The sequence below is a fragment of the Pleurodeles waltl genome, chromosome 3_1 (assembly GCF_031143425.1).
Source record: "Pleurodeles waltl isolate 20211129_DDA chromosome 3_1, aPleWal1.hap1.20221129, whole genome shotgun sequence".
Classification (NCBI taxonomy): domain Eukaryota; kingdom Metazoa; phylum Chordata; class Amphibia; order Caudata; family Salamandridae; genus Pleurodeles; species Pleurodeles waltl.
The window spans coordinates 205,388,278-205,412,312 of NC_090440.1; positions in this window are offsets into that span (position 1 = coordinate 205,388,278).

Here is a 24,035-nt window from a genome sequence, read left to right on the forward strand (position 1 = left end):
TGCAGATGGTGTGTTTGGCAGACCAGTACATCTCTCATGTGAATGCCAAGTATCCTGGTTCTGTGCATGACGCTTACATTTTGATGGGCCAACTCCAGAGGCACCGGGTGTGGCTAATAGGTGAGCCCAAGTTCCCCACACAGTATGAATAGGTGTCTGGGTATGGGGTAGAACCTAAGGGTTGGTGTTTGTCTAACAGATATCCATCGACATTTGCAGGTGACTCTTGTTACCCCAGCCTCTCATGGCTACTAACCCCAGTGAGGAACGCCAGGACAAGGGCAGGCAGAGGAATGCTATAATGAGGCACATGGATGAACTAGGCGTATTATTGAGCGGACTTTCGGCCTCCTAAAGGCCAGATTCCGGTGCCTCCATCTAACAGGTGGCTCCCTATACTACTCACCGTAGAAGGTGTGCCAGATCATCGTGGCATGCTGTATGTTGCACAACCTGGCTTTGCGACGCCAGGTGCCTTTTCTGCAGGAGGATGGGCCTGATGATGGTCTTGTGGCAGCTGTGGAGCCTGTGGACAGTGAGGAAGAGGAGGCAGAGGAAGAAGATATTGACAACCAAAGCAACATCATCATGCAGTACTTCCAGTGAGACACAGGTAAGAGACATTTCACTTTGGCTTTCCTTTTCACAGATCTGGGTACCTCATTCTGCCTTCTGCTATGTTTACTGCTGCCCAACAACTGTCATACATTGGTATGTGCGTATGAATATTAACATTGATATTTGTTGAAGAAGTTGTAATAATACATTTGTGAAAGTACAGATTGACTCCAGATTGTTTTGTGATTCAAGGGTGTTTATTTCAGTGCTAATAAGTAGAGGGGGATGTGCAATGGGCTGAGATGATGGTTGATGTGATGTGGGGGGTGATGTGTTGGGGTGTGTGGTGTTTTGTGCGTAGATGGTGTATGAGTGATGGTGTTGTGTGCCTCTGGATGATGGTGTTGTGTTTGCTTTTCTCTCTCTCTGCTTCTTCCAAAAATGTCATTGTAAGGGGTTGTGGGTAATGTGGGCGGTTGTTTCATAGTGGTGTGAGTGTGTGGGTGTGGTGTGTGTCAGGTGTGTGTATTTTGAATTGTCCAATGTGGTTGTGTTCTGTAAATGTGTGTGTATTTTGAGCACGGCAGTGTGTACCACCAATGGTTTACCTTGGTTGAATGACCGCTGTGTTGATTCGTGGGTCGTGATAGTGTGGGCGTATTCCTGTTAGCGTAACTGTGTGGGTTTTGGTACCACCATTTTATCACTGATCTTTGGTGTGGCGGACTTGTGTGGGTGTCTGTATTGTGGAGGATAGCTAAGTGTGGGTCATAATACCCGTAGTGGATTTCCGCCGCGGACACAGTATGTTGGCAGCCGTCGGCATGGCGGTCCGCGGACTTTACCGCCAGGGTTGTAATGAGGGCCTAAATCTTAGTATAGCGCTTAGAAACACAATAGCTCCAACTGGGGCTATCACACTGCTTGATGGAGTCATTCCCAACAGTCCGATGCCACTCGCGAGGGAGTGCGGGCCGGTCACTGAGTCTCACCGACCCCAGGTACAGTACCAAAGAAACAAAGATGTTGCACGGAGTCTGTTAGGTGAGGTGTCCCGGGAACTGGTGCGAGCTCAGTTTCTTACTGCTAAGCAGAGGAGGTGAGGCGTCAGTTCCTTACAGTTGCAGGGGAGGTGATGCGGCATCAGTGGCGAGGCATCGGTTTCTTATGATCTCACGAGGTTGATGAATCCAGGAGGTCAAGACACAATGCTTCTGCTTCTCAGTGTTGCAATCACACCATGGGGCCAAAAGTGCTGCTTCACAGTTGGAGTCAGGTGTTCATGGACATCGGTGACACAGCTCTCGGGACTCATACTGTGGTGGGACTTCGGAGGCGCTGTGGCGGCATCAGTCACAGTCATTGCACTTTAGCAGGGACCACAGCTTCAGTGCAGTAGTGGCACAGAGTTGGACAGCGGCACCTTTTCTGATGTTGCATGTACTTGGTTTTGTCTTCGTTGCACCAGAACTCACTCCCAAGGGCCCAGGAACTAGATTTAGCACCACTTGGCAAGTCAGGACTCTCAGCAAGAGAGCCCAGGCACTGATAGGTGAAGTCTTTGATGTTCCTGAGACTTCTTAAGCTCAGTCCAAGCCCTTGGAGGACCTATGGAAACATGCTGTAGAAAGTAAAGCCCAGTCCTTTCACTCCCAGGACAGAAGCAGCAAGCAGCAGGCCAGCACAGCAGAGCAACAGGCAGAGTGGCAGACCCTCTTACAGCACCCAGCTCTTCTTCCTGGCAGAATGTCCTCAGTCCAGAAGGATTCTAACTTTGTGAGATCAGAAGTCCATCACTTATACCATTTCTGTCCTTAAAGAAGGCAAACTTCAAAGAGAAGGCTTTGTAATGCAAAAGACCCTCCCTTTCCTGCACTGGCCCCAGACACACTCCAGGGGGTTCAAGACTGCTTTGTGTGAGAACAGGCACAGCCCTATTTAGGTGCAAGTGTCATCTCCTCCCACCACTCTAGCTCAGGAAGACCCATAAGGATATGCAGGGCACACCATTTTCAATAATGAGCATTACACTCATAATTAACTACTTGTTAAGTATGATGTCTGTAACATGTTTGCAGGAATTGTTTGCATCTATTGGTTAACAAATTATTTTGGAATGGGAAGAAACCACATATATCTAAAAAGAAACTAAGGTTCTCCAAAGATTTAGGTGGAATTAACTTAGCTGATTTTGTAAGATTCCACTCCGCTTTTCTATTCAGTCAAGGAATACATCAGTTTAAAAATGATGAGCCATACATCCCTCCCTTGATCACCTTAGAGAAATTCTTAGTGGTAAAACTCTCTATGCTATCCATCCTGACCATTGATAGGAACTACACAATTCTTCAACATCTGATCACCTCTAATTAAAGAAGAACTTTATTAAAAATTGATGCCAAGCTCTCAGAAATCAAAATTGCTAAATCTAACATACCGCCTTTATGGTATAATCCTAATATTATTATTTCCTTTGTGGGGACATGGAGTGAAAAAATTATTCTGCTAATCAAAGATTTTGGAATTTAAGGAGGACCCCTGATTTAGATTTCGGCAGAAGGTTTACTCCATCACAATGGTGATGACTATCACAGGTGCTGAAATATAAATCCCATTTTATGGGATTTATATTTCAGTGTACAAGATATCTGTCACCGTTGTGACGGAGTAACCCATCTGCTGAGATATAAATCAGGCCCTCATTCTTTTGCCAGCCTTCCATAAATCTTTAGTTTGGAAAACTCTAAGGCCCTCATTCTGACCTTGGCGGGCGGCGGAGGCCGCCCGCCAAAGTCCCGCCGTCAGATTACCGTTCCGCGGTCGAAAGACCACGGCGGTCATTCTGACTTTCCCGCTGGGCTGGCGGGCGGTCGCCTTCAGACCGCCCACCAGCCCAGCGGGAAAGAGGCTTCCACGATGAAGCCGGCTCGGAATCGAGCCGGCGGAGTGGAAGCTGTGCGACGGGTGCAGTTGCACCCGTCGCGTATTTCACTGTCTGCGCAGCAGACAGTGAAATACATGTAGGGGCCCTCTTACGGGGGCCCCTGCAATGCCCATGCCAGTGGCATGGGCACTGCAGGGGCCCCCAGGGGCCCCGCGACCCCCCCTACCGCCATCCGGATCCCGGCGGTCCGACCGCCGGGATCTGGATGGCGGTAGGGGGGGTCGGAATCCCCGCGGCGGTGCAGCAAGCTGCGCCGCCGTGGAGGATTCAATGGGGCGGCGGTACACTGGCGGGAGCCCGCCAGTGGTGCCGGTCCGACCGCGGCTTTACCGCCGCGGTCGGAATCCCCATTGGAGCACCGCCGGCCTGTCGGCGGTGCTCCCGCGGTCCTCCGCCCTGGCGGTCAAAGACCGCCAGGGTCAGAATGACCACCTAAGTTCTAAATCTTACTAAAATTGAAAGTGGCATTATCTAAGCAACTTAAATTTCCTTAGCAGGATCCTTCAATCATTTCTTTGACTGACAAAGTCAAGAAGGGTGGACAGCAAACAAAATGGGGAAATCACTGGTAGAAAGATAATACTACTAACCTCGCAGAGAATATATGGACTAAAGTATGGTCTATCTCTAACTACAAAAAATATTTCTCCCAACTTGCTCAGACAAAATTTCTTCTCCTTCATAGTAAATTTCTAACTCTAAATAGACTATACAAGATGGGTTTAACACTGTCAAATAATTGTTGGAGCTGCAATTTGGATTTTGGCAACCGTAATCAAATGTTTTTTAACTGCCCATTAACATGTCCATTTTGGGACAAGATATAGAGCATCATTACGACTTTGGCGGTCTTTTGTCAAGACCGCTGTGGTGGCAGCTGTCAAAAGATCACCATGTTGGCGGAAATCTGACTGCCATATTAAGAGTCACATTTTGAAGTCTGCCAAAAACTGCCAAATTCCCGAAACCGCCAGGACACTGGAGAACAGAAAAGGGGCGGTTCCACCACCAGCCTGACACAATTCCACCCACCAAATACAATTCACAAATCACCACAGCGGTTCTTCCATGGAGGAAAACCATTGGCAGTCCGATATGCAGCAGTCACATCTTACTTCTGTCAGAACACATCACCACATTGGATAGTTTGAATTCCCTCACCTGACACACATCCACACATCAGACACAAGTGCTCACAGCAGCATATAACACACCCCTACACAGCCCACAATCCTTTACATCCAAAACACCAAATACATACTGAGAAGTGTAAAAGAGAAGATTTTGTACTAGTACACTATAGGCACACACCCCACATCAGCACAACTATCTGATTACACACATCATTAGCCCACACAATTTGCTACAACTGTCTCCAACTCACAGCGCAGCACTCACATCTCAACAATTACCCAACACTGCACCCTTACTCTCACATCACCCCACTCACAGTCTACACGACCACAATCATTACCCCAAAAAAACACCCACGTTTCACAGATGACAAGTTGAGGGTCATGGTGGATGAAATTGTTAGAGTAGAGCCACAACTGTTCGGAGCACAGGTCCAACAAACATCTATTGCCAGGAAAATGGAGTGGTGGCAAAGGATAGTTGACAGCATCAATTCTGTAGGCACTCATCTTCGCACAAGGGAGGACATCAGGAAAAGGTGGAATGACCTATGGGGGAAGATGCATTCAATGGCATACAGGCACCAGATAGCCGTACAGAAGACTGGCGGTGGGCTCCCACACTACTCCCCCTACCTTTACATCATGGGAGGAGAAGGTCTTGGACATACTGCACCCAGAGGGTCTCCCAGGCATACCGGGGGGACTGGAGTCAGGTAAGTACCCACAACGTTTATCTCACACAATTGTCTTGTCCTGCATGATCCCATACCACCCAATCCCAGCCAATTTAACAATTTAAGATACTACACCTCTCACTAAATCACCTAGTACCCTTCTCCAGCATGCCACCTCTCCAGTGAGCCCAACTGCCCTTGAGACCCTCTGAAATAGCACTGGAACACTACAACTCCCAGAAGCACTAACGCATCATTGTGAAAACCAGGAATGTGCACAACACATCACATGTAATGCATGTACAACTCAATTACAAGCTATTCCAGTGAGCCCCCGTACATAGCAAGGACAGCAATGCAATGGCACACTCACCATAGCAATGAAACCAAAACACAGCTACAGCTGAGTTAGCATTCCTACTGGTCACAGATAAAATATCCAAAACCAAGAATAGACTGACCTGGTTTGGGAAGGAAGATGGCTGAGTCGATGCACATGCACAACATCTACATACAGGAAGATTTCCCTTGCATACCTAAACACTGTGTTCCCTCTAGGATACTTTTGTCCATTGTGCAGCTCTGATGTGTGACATCTAGCAAGCCTTACTATTTACCAAGTAACAGAGATGAACAGTCATGTCAAAAACTGAAGTTAACATATTCCATCTGCAGTGCAATATATACCATCCTAGTATAACAACTCCAAACATGGAGCATAGAAATCTAGTCACAGAGTTGTAGGTAGAACAAAGGTATGCTGTGCAGCAGCTGTCAATGTCATAGCAGGGAATCTTGTTAGGCCACTGTCTGCATCTCACACAAATGCAAGTAAACACAATCTGAACTCAGCTCTTTGTCTCACTCTCTTGACATTGCCATTGCCACTATGGAGAGGATACCTGAGACTGTCAGTCCCCCTCAGGATGAGGGCCTCATTGAGGACAACACCCTTGGATGTCCGGACACTGACAAACAACCTGACCCATCTGGGACACCTGGTCAGGCGATGACTCTCAGCCTCACCCTGCCCACAGCAACTCCTACCAACCCTGTTGCATCAACATCACAGCAACCATTCACCCCCAAACCTGTGTCCCGAGGGCAGTGTCTTCCATCCTATGCCCCCCAGTACAGGTACCTGACTCTCCTGTTGTGACCCCAGACAATGATGGACCTGCAACCACTGGGAGTGGGCACACTGTGCCAGTGGCACAGACAAATGGAGGTAGGGAACACGGGAGGGATGTTGTGGGCCATAGGATGGGGCCTAAAAGGGACACCACTGACCAGGAATCCATCTTCCAAGTCTTGGGAGCATACCAAAGTTCTCAAGACAGGATGGGCCAACATCACAATGTTGGGGGAAAATCAAAGGCTGCAGAGGGACCGCCACCAGGAAGTCATACAGCAGTGGCAGTCACAAAATGCCCACATGATTACCAATGCAGGGGTGCTGAGGAACATCAATACCACCCTGATTGGTTTCTCCATACAACATCAGGCACCATCGACTAGCAATGTAACTTCTGCACCTTCAACTTCAGTGGCTGCTAGTGGAATGGAGGCCCTTTCAGTGGAACCTCATGCCTCAGATACCCCTCTCTCTGTAACTGAAGAACCCCCCCACCCCACTGCAAACATGGACGTCTACCCAGATATCCAGCAGGGAACAGATGCCAAGACCAAAACCACTGCCATAAAGAGAAGTTCTCCTGATTAGTCCCCCTTGTGTGTCACAGATACACCCTGTTGCCTGTTCTGAAACTTAACTCAATTTTCCCATGGTACATGGACACGGGACTTGTGTTACCAACTGGTGTAGCAGCTATCCTGATGAAATCATCCACCATGACTTCACTCATCACTGCTATGTACATATGTATCTGTATCCTGTTTATACTTTACTCTTTACAATAAAACACACTTATCTTGTACTGTGTATGTGTCCTTTATGATCCATTTATAATGGTAATGGATACCTATTTGTTTGTGGTAACCCCCCATTTTGAACAGGCATTGTAATGGATATCAAACGGACACCTTCAGCAGGAGACTTTTTACAACAGAAATGTCACAGGACAGATGTTAAACAGGTCAAAATCCAGGTCAATACAAATGTATAGTCAATATTACACTCAACACATACAGCAGGACAGAGACTACAAACAGGATGTATGCAATGGTGTCATAAAATGTATAGACACATGATACAGAAGTCAGGTTCATGGTAATCTAACTACATAGCAGGGCCTAACTGATAGCACCCCTGTATTATCTGGTATAGGCTCTTCACATACCCATACCATAGTTTAAAATTCACATATCCCATGGAACATGCAAAGATCAGAACAGAGGAACCCAGTGCTGAAAGCATACACAAACATTGGTCCCATACCTGCAAGTTTGTCACTCACCTATGTCAGACTACAGTGCCATGCACCTTGGACCACAAAGTCAGACCAAAATGACTATTGTGTACAATGGTGATCACTATTTACTCCACCTAGAGTGAAGTGAGAGGCTATGATCTACCCTTACCACATGTGCTAGACACATGATACACCATTTGACATCCACCTCTACCGCACAGGTGAAAAAAGAGGCAAAACAGTTTACCACGCCAGTCGAATGACTGTTGAACCATTAACCTTATACCCCACTTACACTAAACCTATATCACCAGGTATCTGTCATGTACACCTCTCATGTCTGTCAGCAATTCCCAGCTGCTTCTGACACAGTATTCCTCAAGCCAAACAGGTCCCAGGTATATCTGTGAGTGAAAGGGAAAGAGAATAAGACATTGCACATAACACATCTCAGATCAGTGAATTCAGTATCAGAAGTGTAAGTCTGCAATCACAACTCACATATAGGCATTGGAGCTAATTACACCCCCACAGAAGAAGCAAGTAAGGAGGGGTGATGCCACTAAGCTACATCTAGTTGCACACAGACAACTCTACAATAGGTCTAATTCACATACCTGTGTGTCAGTTGAAATACTGATAGATGAGATTGGCTCTAGAGTCACCAGCTCCATCTTTCTTTGGCTCTTCATCACTTGGCATTTCAGCATCACCAGCCACAGCCTCAGCTGCCTCCCCCTCATTTGCTATCAATGGTATCTGATGTCTCAGGGCTAGATTGTGGAGCATGCAGCAGGCAACTATTATCTGACATACCTTGTGGGGCGTGTAGAAGAGTCCAGGTACCTCAATCTTGCCTTTAGGAAGCCAAAAGTCCACTCAACTACAAGCTGTGTCCTCCCGTGGGCCTCATTGTAGCTGACTTCTCCTGGTGTGACTGGTGTCAACAGCCAAGGCAGGTTTGGATAGCCAGAGTCACCTATTAACACAATGTGGAGGTAAAACAAACATGTATGTCTGACATGCTACAATGTGATGGCAGGAGACATAAATCGCAAAAATACACGGTTCCATGGTAACTCACCAACCAGCCAGACCCTCTCTGCGTAAAGCTGTGTCATTAGCAGCGGCACATTGCTGTTTCTCATGATGAAGGAATCATGCACAGATCCGGGACACATGGCTGTGGCTTGTGAGATGTACTGGTCTGCCAAACACGCCACTTGAACGTTGTTTGAGTGGTAGTTTTTCCTGCTCCTATACACCTGTTCATTTGCATTGGGAGGGACCAAGGCTACATGGGTGCCATCAGTGGCTCCTACCACATGTGGAATGTGTCCCATCTCAGAAAAAGTCTGCCTTCTCATAGGCCAAATCTGCTCTGTGGGAAAACCTGATGTAGATGTTCAGGTGTTTCAACAATGCATACAGTACATCCTTCAAAACCATACTGAACATGGGCTGACACATTCCTGCTGTAAGAACCACTGTGTTCTGGAACGACCCTGTGGCCAAGAAGTGTAGCACTGAGAAAAGTTGAATGATGGGAGGTATGCTATAGGTATTGCGATTGGCCGGCATCAGATCTGGCTCAAACTGATCACATAGATCCATGATGGTATGAGGATTCAGGCAATATGTCTGAATGACATGCCTTTCCTCCATGGTGTGCAGGTCTACCAGTGGTCGGTACACAGGTGGTGTCTTACTCTCCTCATGGCAGGATAACTTGGTGAAAAAAGTAAACATAGTATGAGAAACGCCAAATGCATACATCTATTACAGCTATTTACATTCCTCATACCTAATAGCAGTCAAGGACGGCTACTACATCTGACATATACAGTACCGCACACAGCTATATATCCTATGTGACCCTCCTTGTTGCACATAGCCAAATAGTACAATGGGATAATACTTTTGTAACTACTGTAACTGTCAATGTTTGAAAGACATAGCACTTACACATATGTCGCACATATTTCAGGATTCATTCATTTCATTCTGACAAATAGTAATATCTGAGTAGCTGTGCACAGCTATCACCACATGTCCTTACACAACACACCTTATATAGCACATATGAATAATGTGTCATCCAAACTGGAGGGCAGTACGTACAGATGTACAGCACTAAAGGGGGTGAAGTATATGAGGCAGATTTAGAAACAGCACCATACATGACATGTGCTCAGAGTCGCAGGCGCCTCACCTACTGTACTGGACAGGTGGAAGTGACCTAAGTCCACCGGCGGAAGATGTCATGGCGGTTTGCGACCACAACGCCGTATAACTTGCCATTGGAAGACATTGCTGCCTTTGGTGGACTTGGGCCAATGGCGACGCCGGCCAGCAGTGACGGTCATGTACGTGGCGGCCGTGACCACCATCTTCTGCAGTTTTCCTCACTTGACTCCTGACACTGCTGCCAGCAAGACCTCCACTACCTGAGCTGCTGTGTACTGCCTCTGGAAGCTACCATGCCACGTCCTGCAGATGATAGGGGCACAGCCTTCACCCCAGAAGAGCTTGACAAGCTAGTGGAGGCGGTCTGACCCCTGTATGGACAGCTATATGGAGCACCAGAGGAGCAGGTGAGTCCAGTGTCATAGCAGTGTGTGATAGGTGTTGTGTCAGATGGTGTACCGTTGATCTGAACTTGTCAAGGTGTTGATGCATGCAGATGGTGTATTGTGGGGGCATGTGAGCTGAGAGGATGCTTCTATGTGCCACCTGGATGTGGCTGATGTGTACTGTCCACTCCTATTGGTATGGTGCATGTGGACATGACTTTCTCCTTATGTCTGTGTCATCCATGTATGTCAACGCCCATCAGAAGAAGGGGATTTGGCATGCCATCGCCAAGCAAGTGCGGACCCTGGGGGTCAAAAGCCGGTGGAGCAATCACTGTAGAAAGCAGTGGGAGGACCTGAGACGATGGGCCCAGAAGACTGCTGAGGCCCAGCTGGTGATGTCCTCCCAATGAGGGAGGGTTGCCCGTCGGAACACCACCCCAATGACCTGCATTTGGCAGTGGCCTACCCTGAGGTGGATGGACATTTGAGGGCAGCACAGCAGCCACAAGAGGGTATGTACTGACTGAATCCATGTCATTTACTCTGCTAGTTTGGTGTATGCTGTCTCAGTATAGCAGCAGTGACAAGGACCAACAGGTATGTTGACTAATAGGAATACAAACTAGTCGAGGTGCCATTTTAAAAAGTGTTGATCTTGCCTTTGGGTTGTGCATGTTAACATGTTGATCATCTGTGTCCAGCAATATATATGACTGCATGTGGAGATGCACATGTGATTGAGCCAGATGTGTAACTCTACCCAGCCATATATATGTCAGTAAGGCCCAGTATCATCCTTTCCATCTAGTGTTTCCAGGTCCAACTATCCTATTGCTGTTTCATGTACCTCTGAGTTGTTATAACACTCCCATTACAATTGATCAGCTCTATTTGCAACATTAGACCTGCACTATAAGTTACAGGATCAAGTTATCCAGTGTTCAGAAACAGGTGTATGCTTCATATGAGGCAGGCATCCCATTCACGCAATTGGTATGGGCAATATAGTACTGTCCATATGTGATTTGAGGAGGTGTCCCCATAGTCAACTCAACATCATACAATGGGGTATGTGGAGTTTGTAACGGATGGAGATCCAGAAATGAACAACTCATGTTGTGTTTTATCTCTTTACATTTCTTGCCATTACAATGAGATGTGGAAATATAAATTGTGTCCCAAGTCCTTTGGTGTAGACAAGGTAAGTGGCTAGGCAGTATTACCCTTGTACAATGTGCTATGTCCATGCTACATATGCCAATGCATACCTATGAGAGTGATACATATATTATTACTTGCCTACATCATGTCTCAAAGATACTTGGTGGCTGATACTGCATAGGGGCTAATCATTGCTCCACTTACTTTAGCTGATGTGCCCTGTTTGGACAGGTTTTGATCTTGGCTCACCTGTACTGAGCCACATATAATAGTTTAGCTGTACTTCCATGTCACTAACACTTGTTGTTGTAGTGGGATATGTAGTCAGTTGCATAGCAGTCATGTAGGTATATGTGTCATACATGTGTACATAGCTTTTCAGTAGGGTAAGTGTTGTGTCAGTACTTTTCTTGTGGGTAGCACATGTCAGGTCAGCTGTAAGTGCAGTATGTGTACACATGTTGTGATGTTGTGGCTCTGATTCAGTATGTCAGGTGAAATGGTATGAGCCCTCATAAGATATTGTGGAATCTCAATGGTTGGTTGTTGTTACTATGCTCTCTGTAATTGTCTGTGGATGTATCGTGGGTGCTAGGTAGCCCACAGTTCGAGTACATGGAGTCATGGTGTCTTTGAGAATGTCTGTGAATAGTGACCGCAGTAAATCCTGTCACATTTGATTCATGATTGACATTGCTGTTCTCCAGACATGGAATAACTAATTATGATGGACACTGCAAGGGACTGCCACATGTTGTGTATTTATCAGTGTATGTAGCCTTTGTGTCAGGTATATGCACACGGATCAGCTAGGCATGAGAGTTTAAGACTAGGTGCTGTCTTGTAAGAAATTACATTCCTTGCATGGAACATGACATTTGGTGATGGACTAGTCAGGTGTGTAGTCAGAATAGGCATGCTGTGGTATTACCTGTCAACTGCATTACCTTTGACTGATAACTTGAAGGACAGTGAGGTACTGTGTGGTGATGAAATATGTGCTTTGGCTAGGCCATGATGAACATGCTGCCTTTGAGTTACAGGTGATTTGATGGAATGGTAAAGTGGTGTTCAAATACTTGCTTTGTGATTTTGGTGGCCAATTAACAAAGGGGGTAGTTCGATATATCATATTTGGACATGATGTGGGATCAGAGGCTTTTAAATTTTGACTTCCCTGCCAGGAGATGTATACTTACAATTGTATATGTTGCAATGTGTGTATTTGAAGGATGTGATGACCCTCTCTCGCACTCGCTCTCCCTCCCGCTCCCTCCCTCTCTCTCTCTGTGCATCAGCATCAGTAGGTGAAGGAGATGGGGCACAGGCAAGTGGGGGTGCTGCCGGCCATGGGACCTGGAGTACTGAGACCCCCAACAGCGAGAGTCCCAGTGGCGTGTAGGAGAGGGAAGTGCCACCGGTGAGACAGGATCGGCATCACCTTCCTCAGAATCCTTCTCCGGTGGCCATTCCCTTGTGGTGGCAGACCCATCTGGGACCACCCCAGCACCATCTCTGTCTGCCACCCCCCTTTCTACAACTGCCCTGAATGTAGCTCCCCACCCAGTTGTCCATGCCCGCTCACTCAAGAGGGTGGGTGTCTCCTTTGCCACAGGCACCTCTACCCCTGTTCCTGTCAGTCCTGCTGCCCTCAGTGAGGAATCTGTTGATGTTCTGAGGTCGATCTCTATGGGTCAGTCGACCATCGTAAATGTCATCCAGGGACTTGCAACTCAAGAGCCACAGAATAATGCATTCCTGAAGGGCATTCACAGTGCACTGGCTGGCCTACAGAGATCCTTTCAGGCTATGGTCTCCACACTGATGGCAGCCAGTCTACCTTTGTCTTCCGTCCAACCTCCACCTTCCTTCGCCCAATCCCAAACCCCTCTTCCTTGACCCAGCCAAAGCATACATACAGACAAGCATGCATCCACATCAACATCCAAGGGTAGCTCTGACAAACACAAGCACCACGGAACACACCGCCGGCATGCACACAAGCAACATTCACCTGCACACACTTCAACAGTCACTACCTGCCCTGATAACCCCACCACACCCAGCATCACAGACACCACACCAACTTCCACAGATCCAGCCACTACAACTATCTTACCCACAGACATCACAAGAGCAGACCCTCAGCCATCCACCCCAGTCACCACATTGGCAGACACCACAACCACAGGCACAACCTCATGCAGTACATCCACCATACCTGCAGTCACCACCCAACAGACAGTCACCCATCAACCACGGCATCTCCCAGCACCTTCACCCCCCCCTCCTTCCAAAACACATAAACGCCCACACTCACCCACCCAGCACACACCCACCACCCACAAGCATACCTCACACACATATGCACTCCCTCCACATCCAAACCCTTTTGCCGTGACCATCCCCATATATCAAAGAAAGATTTCCTCTCAGAGTTTTCCTTTTTCCCTACCCCTCTCCCACTCTGTGATACCCCTAAATGTTGTGTCCCTCTCCAAATCCATCCCTTCCACCTCTAAGACCTCACCTGCCCCCGCTAGTACCCATGACCCTCCCCCTACCAAGAAGTCAACCCCTCCCAAAAGTACCCATGCCTCTCCAAAGCATTGATCTAAGCTCCCCCTCTCAAACCTGAACCTAAACCCAAAGACCCCCCTCCCAATCCTAAGGCCAAACCCCCTTTTTTCTCACCCCATCCCCGAGGTGCCTGCCTGTCCCTCTGATGCCCCCACCTGTGGAAGTTACATGGCAGTCAGGAGTCAAGCTGGGGGCACTAAAATATGCTTTGTGTGCATGTTGCACACACTATTGTTGGACTGGCCTCTGGGCTTGGACGTAGATATTTTAAAAATTATAATAAGATATATTTTGACCAACCTGTTGTTGGTTTCTACCTCATATCTTTGTCATGCATTTCTTAACTCAGCAGTTTTGGTATTGGCTGACCTTGTTTGTGAGTGTGCATTTGTTTGTCAGTGTTGGTTGTGCTACCTGTTTTGTTTGGGCAGCATGTGTTGTTGTGTGCATTGCATTTGTCCAACAGTGATGGGAATGTTGTGTGATGGCCATGTGTATGTTGTGGACACGTTGTAGTGGTGGTATTGTGTGGTGTTTATGTTGACATGTGTTAGTTGCTGTGTTGTGTGCCTATGAATGCTTGGACTAAGTGCGTGAGTGTGTGTGGAGAATGGTGTGTCAGGTACGTTGTGTAGTGTGTTTACGGGCTATGTCGTGTGCTGCCTTTTTTGGATGTGTGGTTGTGTGTGTTCATTCCCTGGTGGTGGTACTGGGTGCTGTATGTATGATTTGTCAAGGGGTATTGTCTATTGTGTGTCCTTGACAATGTTTTGATGATTTAGCGATTGTGGTGTAGTTGTGTCTTTTGGTGGTGTTGTGTGTTGTGTGTGACAGTGCTGGTGCCATGTATATGGGGATTGGTGTGTGTTTTAGACGTGTGTGTCTGATGGCTGAAAGATGTGTACTGTGTTTGTGCAGGTGTGCATGTGGCTGTGTGTAAGTGTGCATGTCAGTATGGTGTTATGTGTGTGTGTCGCCCTCACCACCCGTTCCCGATTGGTATGTTGTGTGTGTACTTTGACCTTTTCACAACAGTGACATGTAAGTGTGTGTACTCACGGATGCTGTTGTTGTTGTCGTCCCTGGTTACAAAGTCATTGGGTGAGCAGGAGCAGCGGGTGGACGTGTAGTTCAGGTTCCATGGCAGCTCCAGACGAGAATGGCTTCCTGAAGTTGAGTGTCTCCTTTTATACTGTTGAGTTCCACCTGGGTTTCCAGTGGTGGTGCAATCGCAGTGGAAACCATGGCAGTGTATAACCTTGTAATCTGTCTGGCAGAAACATGGTATTCACCGGTCTGCAGGTGGCTACCGTAGTCCATGGCGACATGACCGCAGTGGTGGTGCTGGCGGTGCTTTTGGCTGTATTCTGTTGGAAATACTACCATGGTCATAATTTGGTGGTCTTCTAGGGCAGCTTGTTGGCGGTTCAACCGCCGACATGGCAGGTCTGCTACCACCAAAGTCGTAATGACCCCCATATTTATAGATATATGATATTTTTCCTGTCACCCTCCAAGAACGCCTTACACACATGCTTAGGTCCCACATTTTTATAGGAGATGTCTGAACTGGAAAAAATGTACTTATTTTTAATAGATTTGATGTTTACACAAGCAATACATACATTTAGGAATGACTTTCATAAATCAGAGATGCAAAACTAATTTTAGCACATCTACATCCCTGGATTTCAATGAGTTATCCCTTATGGAACAAATTGGAAGTATACCTTGAAAGATTAACCCCCTGTGAATTTACAATGTATAATCTACAGTTAGCCCTCTCACATTCCACAATTAGGTCTACTGCATATTACAGTGCTCTCTCATTCCACCCCTCTGTCCATCTAATATCACAACATAGCCACACTCTTTTTACGTAAGTTTGTAAAGAGGTGTTGTTTTCTTTTCTATTGCAGTTTTTCCTCTGTAAGAATGTTTTGATATGAACATCACACCTGGGGAGTTAACTTCTTCGGTGACATACTCATGCAACCATTGCATGTTGCCATGCTGCCAGAAGAACCTATATTTCCTTACTTCTTGTTTTTTGTTCTAATGGAATTTATTCAATGCTTACTTTGCTACTTTTTGCCCTTTTTTAATATATTTCCTGATGGATATAATTTTCAATAAAATTTTCTAAAATAAAAAAGTGATATTTGTATACTATTATATTTGTATAATTTGCGATATTTTATTTAAAAAAACATTATTGGTTGATGGATTCTATAGTGCTTATAGTACGACGCAGTGTATTGAAATCTTTCTGAGACAAAGGCTCTGAAATGATGAACGTCTTGTGCAGGTTTCCTTTTCATATATTAAGCATTTGATGCACTATATTGTAATACTCTTATGGCAATGTGTACACTCAGTACAATGCAATATATTTCAGCAGTCATACGGCAAGACTTTAAATATAATGCAATATGGTACAATTATTTATTGCAATGCTGTGAATTTGGTACCCTGTGATGCTGGATACCCTTTTTTACTGACAAGGCTACGGACTGGTCGCTGCAAATTCTCCCAAATGCTGTCATATTTCATTTATTTTTCAGTATTGTATACCTTATCCCAGCAATTCTTAACCTTTTGACTTCTGTGGACCACCACAGAATAATTAAAGGAATCATGGGACCCCCATTGAGTCAATATTGGTAGCCGGGGACCCCCCAGCCTCAACAATTTCTATGATTTGGTCCTCAAAACAATACACACAAATAAAAACACAGTATACACCAAACAAATGCTCAAATGTTGATATATTTTGTGTAATTCACAATCAAATATAGAAAAGGTTTTCACGTTTTCAATGTTATTTCTTTATTTGTATATAGGTTATTAATTTAAAATGATTCATTTTAATATTACTTAATTTTGTAAACAGTCGCTAACCCTTGAATTGGTCTCACGGACCCGACGGCGTTCTCAGACCAAAGGATAAGAGCTAGCACCCTAACCCATTCTATTCTGAAAAAAATAGGCACCAAAAGTCATCGAAATTTCTATGTAAAATAGTTAAAAAATAAAAAACAAAATAAGTTAGTATTGTATTGTTTTAAATTTGATGTAGAGTGTCAACATTCTTAATTTGATGCATGATATTAAAGCAACCCCAAAGAAATTGTGTTAATTAGATACACTGTACTGCAGCAATCAATGGCAATCCATCCCCCTTTACTCATCCCAAGCCTTTGGGTTGAGTAAATTAAGGATATACTCCCAATTAACACTTGTGGATTTCTTTCCTCCTCCACCCCTCCATTACTCCAGTCAATCTAACTAACAAACTCTCATATCCGCGGCTCAAATTAACTCATAATAATACTAAAATTGTACTCCTTATTTCCCGATACTAATCCAGCACTAATTCTTGTTGGGTTCCAGAGTAGCGTGCTACTCACCGAAAAGCGCTTTGACGCCTCGTCAGGGGTAGTAAGCGCTATATAAATACAATTATTATAATAATACTGTGATCTTCATGCAGCTTATTACAACATTCATATAACAACACAGTATAGTAATTAGATGTCAACGTTTTGCATTTGATGTACCACAGTTTAGTATTTCTAGGCTAACGGTTTGGATTATATAGACTGTGATGCAGTATTATTATTCTTGAAATGTTGTAAATCTGATGCACTGAAGTGTAGTACTGAATTGATGCACCGCTGTGCAGATTTCCTTTGGCAATATTATACATTCGGTGCGCTGCGCTACACCAATTCTAATCTATACTCTGTAAGTGGTGAATTGGATTGGAAGCACTCAATTAAAACAATCCTATATCAAACGTATGTGACAGATGCAAGGCAGTGCTGCTTTCCTTTTGCAATGTCCTGTATTTAATGCAATGCAGAACAGCAACTCCCTTCTGGCTCTTATGGTAATCTAGATTTCAGCCACAGCAATGGTTTACATTGATATGTTAAACTACAGCAAGTGTATTGCAATGTTCTGAATCGGGAGGACCTTCACCTGCCAGGCTGATGGGCAGACTACTCACTGCACAATTTATCACTACCTGTCAATGTTCATTTATTTTTCCATTTGTTTGATTGTTTGTGCAGAATACAGGGGTTCTTCCCCAACCCCTGTATTCAGCATAATCAAAAGGCATAGTGTATTGCAATACTCCAAAACGCAAAACTAATATATATCACAACACTGTTTGATGCACTGTCTTTTAGTAACCATATGTCAATGCCTGACACTTTGTACAATACATTTATGCAAACCTCAGGCAACGTTCTGAATTTGATTTACTGTAGTGTGTTATTCATATTATAATGTTCTGCAGTTGAAATACTCTCTTGTAGTATTCATATGGCGATGTTTTGAATGTGTTGACCTATATTACAGCAATCTAGTACTAATGTTCTGCGTTTTATTCGCTTATATATAGTAATCAAATGGCAATGTTTTGAATTTGATGCAATGTATTAAAGCAACACTATAGAAGCATTCTGAATTTATTGCACTATGTTGCAGAAAATCCCTTACAAAGCTGTGATGCACTGAATTGTAGTGTTTTTATGAAAAGGTTCTGAATTTAATGCACAGTTGTGCAGTATTCAAATTACAATGTTCTGAATGTGTTGCGTTGTTGTACAAAATTTCTATGACAAAGTTCTAACTTTTGTGCACTCTATTTTCTGAAGACTCACCTCTTCCATCAAGCTTATAAACTAACCTCTGAATTATCTCGCCAAGAATGGACCATACGGACATCCTTAAATCAGTTCTTCCATGTCTATACACGTATGTGTGTATATCAGTGAATGAATATAACCTTTTGCAAAGCACATCAGCTACTTCAGAAATAAAGGTACCATATACAGTATTTCTGTAATGCATTGTGATGTAATGTTCAACTCTTTCCAAAGCTGAAGCAGCTTTGGGGCAGTCTGGGTGGATATGGGGTTGTTGTTCTACACCCTGGGTGCATAGATGGAATGGGCCAAGCACCCAGTGTGGGCATTTCATGGGGGGGTGACTCAGGCGGTGGAAATGCAGTATTAGGTGAAGTACAGTACTGTTTAACCACTGTAAATGATCAAGAACATTCCTGACCAAACCAGTTATCTTCATCTCACATGGTCACTTGACCAGAGCTACCAGCACCTGCTCTCTATGTGGAAAGTTAAATAGATGGAATATGCTCATGATTTTTCTTTGAAGAAACAAGCTCTAGCTGCATTTGACATCTGCCAGTCATGAAGTCATTGAAATCTATGAACACCACAGATTGCTAACATAGTCAACTGGGAAGAAGGACAAAGTACAGAGTTGCAGATCAGATCTTAATGGGCCATGCAGTGGAAGAATCCCCTCTGTTTTACTAGGGTCAACCTTTACCTTATTGTTACCCCTCCCTTAATAACAAGGAAGCAAGAGGAAACTTTTTGCAGCTCATAGTTGACAATGGCTTCAGTATGACCAGAAGAATTTTGTCATTGGTGTAAGTTCCAAAAATTGGCATCATACAAATTAATCACTACCAAATCTAACAAGGTAGGTATTAAACATGATGTTGACCACTGGATCACACCACGAGTCATGTTTTGGAAGCAGGATTGAAATAGAGAGTTGGTCACAGCTTTGAACTATTGGTCTTGAGGGAAGGGGCTATGAGCCATACTGTATGTACGAACACTTTTTCCCATAGACACAGAATGGGTGAAAACCCTTGCTACATCTGGCCCTATGGCCCTCATTACAACCCTGGGGGTCGGTGTTAAAGTGGCGGTAATATCGCCAACAGGCCGGCGGTAAAAAAAATGGGATCACGACCATGGCGGAAACCGCCAACACCGACAGCCACTTTAACACTCTGACCGCTACGGCGGTAGCAACAAACACCGCGGCGGTAACCGCCAACAGACATGCGGAAGACAATGTACCGCCCACACTATTACAAGGCACCAATCCGCCCGCTTTTCCGGGGCGGTACCAACGCCATCAAAAGCACGGCGCAAACAGTACACAGAAGGGAAACCACTCACCATTCGACACCCAAGGAAGAACTAGGACGCCATGGAGCCCGAATTGCAGATCCTACCCATGTTGCTGTATCTATTAATACACCACGAAGTGGAAAGAAGGCGGTGGCGGCAACGACCACGGTGAGTACTGCACCTAGCACACAGGGGAGGGGAGGAGGGAAAAGAGAGTGACACAGTGACACACACACGTGACACGCAACATCCCCACCCACAACAACATACTCACACACATATCCAATAACATCACAGATACACCCAGTCACCCCCTGGAAGAACGCAAGGACAAAACAAAATGAGTTTAACTAGTGTTATATTGGAACAATCAGATAGATCAAGAGAACAGCAAATAATCAGTATACACAAATATTTACATCAAGTACACAAGTCCGTACACTGTCCCATGAAATGTCTGTGGACCAGTGGTCCCAAAAAGCATGGGCGAAGCCCACACATGACACCTGCCTCAAAACAGAGAAAACACTGCAGGGGCATCAGGTTGGAAAAAAAACAGGCACCTCAGGGGGAAAGGGAGGGGGACACCTCAGCCAGATGATGGTGCGACTCCACTTCTCCTCGAAGGGGCTCCATGCCCACTGCTTGGTCCTGGGGAGTGCAAAGCCACGGTCTCTCAAGTCTCTCAAGTGGGTGCACTGTCCACTGCTTGGTCCTGGGGAGTGCAAAGCCACAGTCTCTCAAGTGGGTGGTTTGCCCACATGCTCTGGAGGGGGATTTGTGCCCAGAGTGCTTCATCTTGCCAAGGAATGGGGGAGTGGATGCATTTCTCCACTGGTTCTGGAGGGGGCTTTGTGCCCAGAGTGCTTCATCCTGCCAATGACAGAGGTAGTGGATGCCTTTCTCCACTGGTTCTGGAGGGGGCTTTGTGAACAGAGTGCTTCATCCTGCCCAGGACCGGGGGATTGGATGCATTTCTCCACTGGTTCTGGAGGGGGCTTTGTGCCCAGAGTGCTTTATCCTGCCAAGGACTGAGGTAGTGGATGCCTTTCTCCACTGGTTCTGGAGGGGGCTTTGTGCCCAGAGTGCTTCATCCTGCCAAGGACAGAGGTAGTGGATGTAAATCTCCACTGGTTCTGGAGGGGGCTTTGTGCCCAGAGTGCTTCATCCTGCTCGTGGCGGACACAGTAGCGTCAGTACCTTTGGCGCTCATGGGCCAGCGGTGCTTGTGGCGGCGGTGTCCTGTTCAGCGGTGCTTGTGGCGGCGGTGTCCTGTTCAGAGGTGCTTGTGGCGGCGGTGTCCTGTTCAGCGGTGCTTGTTGCGGCGGGGTCCTTGGCAGCGACTCAGCTGCAGGCGGTCCTGTCTGGCCCAGCGGGGCTGGTGCTGGCGGTCCTTTATGGCCCAGCGGGGCTGGTGCTGCCGGTCCTTTCTGGCCCAGCGGGGCTGGTGCTGGCGGTCCTTTCTGGCCCAGCGCCGCTGGCGCTGGCCCGGTGGGGCTGGTGCTTTCTGGCCCAGCGGGGCTGGTGCTGGCGGTCCTGTCTGGCTCAGCGGGGCTGGTGCTGGCGGTCCTTTCTGGCCGAGCGGGGCTGGTGCTGGCGGTCCTTTCTGGCCCAGAGGGGCTGGTGCTGGCGGTCCTTTCTGGTCCAGCGGGCTGATGCTGGCGGTCCATTCTGGCCCAGCGGGGCTGGTGGTGGCGGTCCTGTCTGGCCCAGCGGGGCTGGTGCTGCCAGTCCTTTGTGGCCCAGCGGGGCTGGTGCTGGTGGTCCTGTCTGGCCCAGGGGGGCTGGTGCTGGCGGTCCTTTCTCGCCCAGCGGGGCTGATGGCGGTGGCCTCCTGGGCAGCGGGGATGATGGCGGTGGCCTCCTGTGCAGCGGGGATGATGGCGGTGGCCTCCTGGGCAGCGGGGCTGATGGCGGTGGCCTCCTGGGCAGCGGGATGGGATGATGGTGGTGGCCTCCTGGGCAGCGGGGATGATGGCGGTGGCCTCCTCGGCTGCAGGGCTGATGGTGGTCTTCTCCGCCGTGCTGCTCTTCCCAGACTTGCTGAGTTTCTTGTGCCCCTTCCCCACCTTGGAAGGTGTCGCAGCTGACTCCACACTCCCACCTGTACCCCTGGGAGCGGCTTTGGTGGCTGGAGTCTTCCCCCTCTCCCGCCGGGCACTGTCCAACTTTTGATGCTTGACAGGTGGTTGACTGTCCGTGCTGTGGCTCTTTGCCACACTGGCTGCCCTGCTGCCTGGTGCACTCCAGAATCCGGTGACTACTGGCACCACTGGTCCCGGAGATGTTGTGGCTGAGGTGCTAGGTTGGGACCTGGAGAGTCGGGCCTTAGGAGACTGACGGGGTGGGGGAGGTGAGGTAAAGAGGTCAAGGGTGTACAGGAAAAGTTTCTTGGGAACACTGGGACAGGTAGCTGGAGGGGGTTTGGGAGTGGAGGAAGAGGTTGTGGTTGTAGGAGGTGTTCGTTTGGTGACTTTGGGTGAAGGTGCATGCGCTGGAGGCTGTCGTGAGGTGGATGGCTGTTGGGTGGGTGTGTGCCTGCGTTTGTATATCTTGGGAGGTGGCATCACAGACACACTGGGAGAGGACACAGGGGACGTGTGAATGGTAGTGGGGGTGGTGACTGCACGTGAGTGGGGTGTGGTGGTGTGTGTGCTGGTGATGGAAGTAGTGGCTGTAGATGTAGTGCATGCAGGTGTGAGTGGAGTCGAGACTGGGAGGAAGGAGGGAGACAAGGAGGAGGGGGACACAGTGGAGGCAGTGGATGTTGGTGTGTCTGCATGTGTGTGATGCTTGCGTGAGTGCCTGTGGGATGTGTGGTGCTTATGTTTGCCAGAGCTTCCCTTGTGTGTTGACGTGTGTGCATGCTGGTCCGATGGTGTGCTTGGGGTAGGCTGAGGTACAGGGGTATCGGTCTGGGTGGAGGAAGTTGGAGGGGGGAGGCTAGGGACAGGGACAATAGCTGCCATCAGTGCTGAGGCCAGAGTCTGAAAAGCTCGCTGAAGGGCTGCCTGACCAGAATGAATGCCCTCCAGGAATGCATTTGTTTGCTGCAACTGCCTCTCTACACCCTGGATGGCATTCAAAATGGTAGACTGCCCAACAGTGAGGGACCTGAGGAGGTCAATGGCATCCTCACTGAGGGCAGCAGGGGTGACTGGGGCAGGGGCTGAGGTGCATGGGGTGAAGGTGATGCCCACCCTCCTAAGTGAGCGGGCACGGGGCAAAGGCTGAGGGGCTGCTGGGAGGGCGGTGTTGGTAGGGGGGGTGGTGGCTGTACCTGTAGATGTGGGGGGCAGAGAGGGGCCTGCCACCGCAAGAGAGCTCCCATCAGAGTCTGTGTCGCTGGTCTCAGCTCCTGTCCCTGCCGCGGAGCTCCCCTCGCCCTCCGTCCCACGTTGGGAGGCCATCCCCAGCTGGGCCTCCGCCGTCTTCTTGCTCCAGCGGCGAATGTCCTCACATCTCTTACGGCAGTGGGTGCTCTGTCTGTGATAGACCCCCAGGGTCCGGATGTCCTTGGCGATGGCACGCCAAACATCCTTCTTCTGGTGGGCGAAGACCTACAGAAATTGTACAGGGGAAAAAGAAAAGTTATTACCAACTGCACCGTCACAGTCATTGGCCCCATCCCTACCCTTGCCATGTGGCACAAGCACTCACCGTTGTTTCATGCACGCCTCATTCTCCCCCCCATCTTTCATCCACCCCACTCCACACAGCCCATACAGCATGCTCCCACTGTACTTAACTGTTTGTCTGGAGGACCGTAGAGTAGCGGGTACTGGGGGAGGACCCCATCCACTAGTTTCTCCAACTCCTCCGATGTGAAGGAAGGGGCCCTTTCCCCAGACGCACGAGCCATTGTCTCTTCCAGAATGAGGTCACAGTAGCACTTGCAGTGTAGGTCCTCTCCTGTCGAAGATCAGGTATTAAGTGATTGAACAGATAGAAAATGGTGGTCACGTCCGCGGCGGTGCGTACCGTCACCGCCGGCGTACATCGTCATTGGCTCCAGGGACCAATAGGGTCCAATGTTAACCAATGCAGAATTGCGCCGCGGTCTTCGACCGC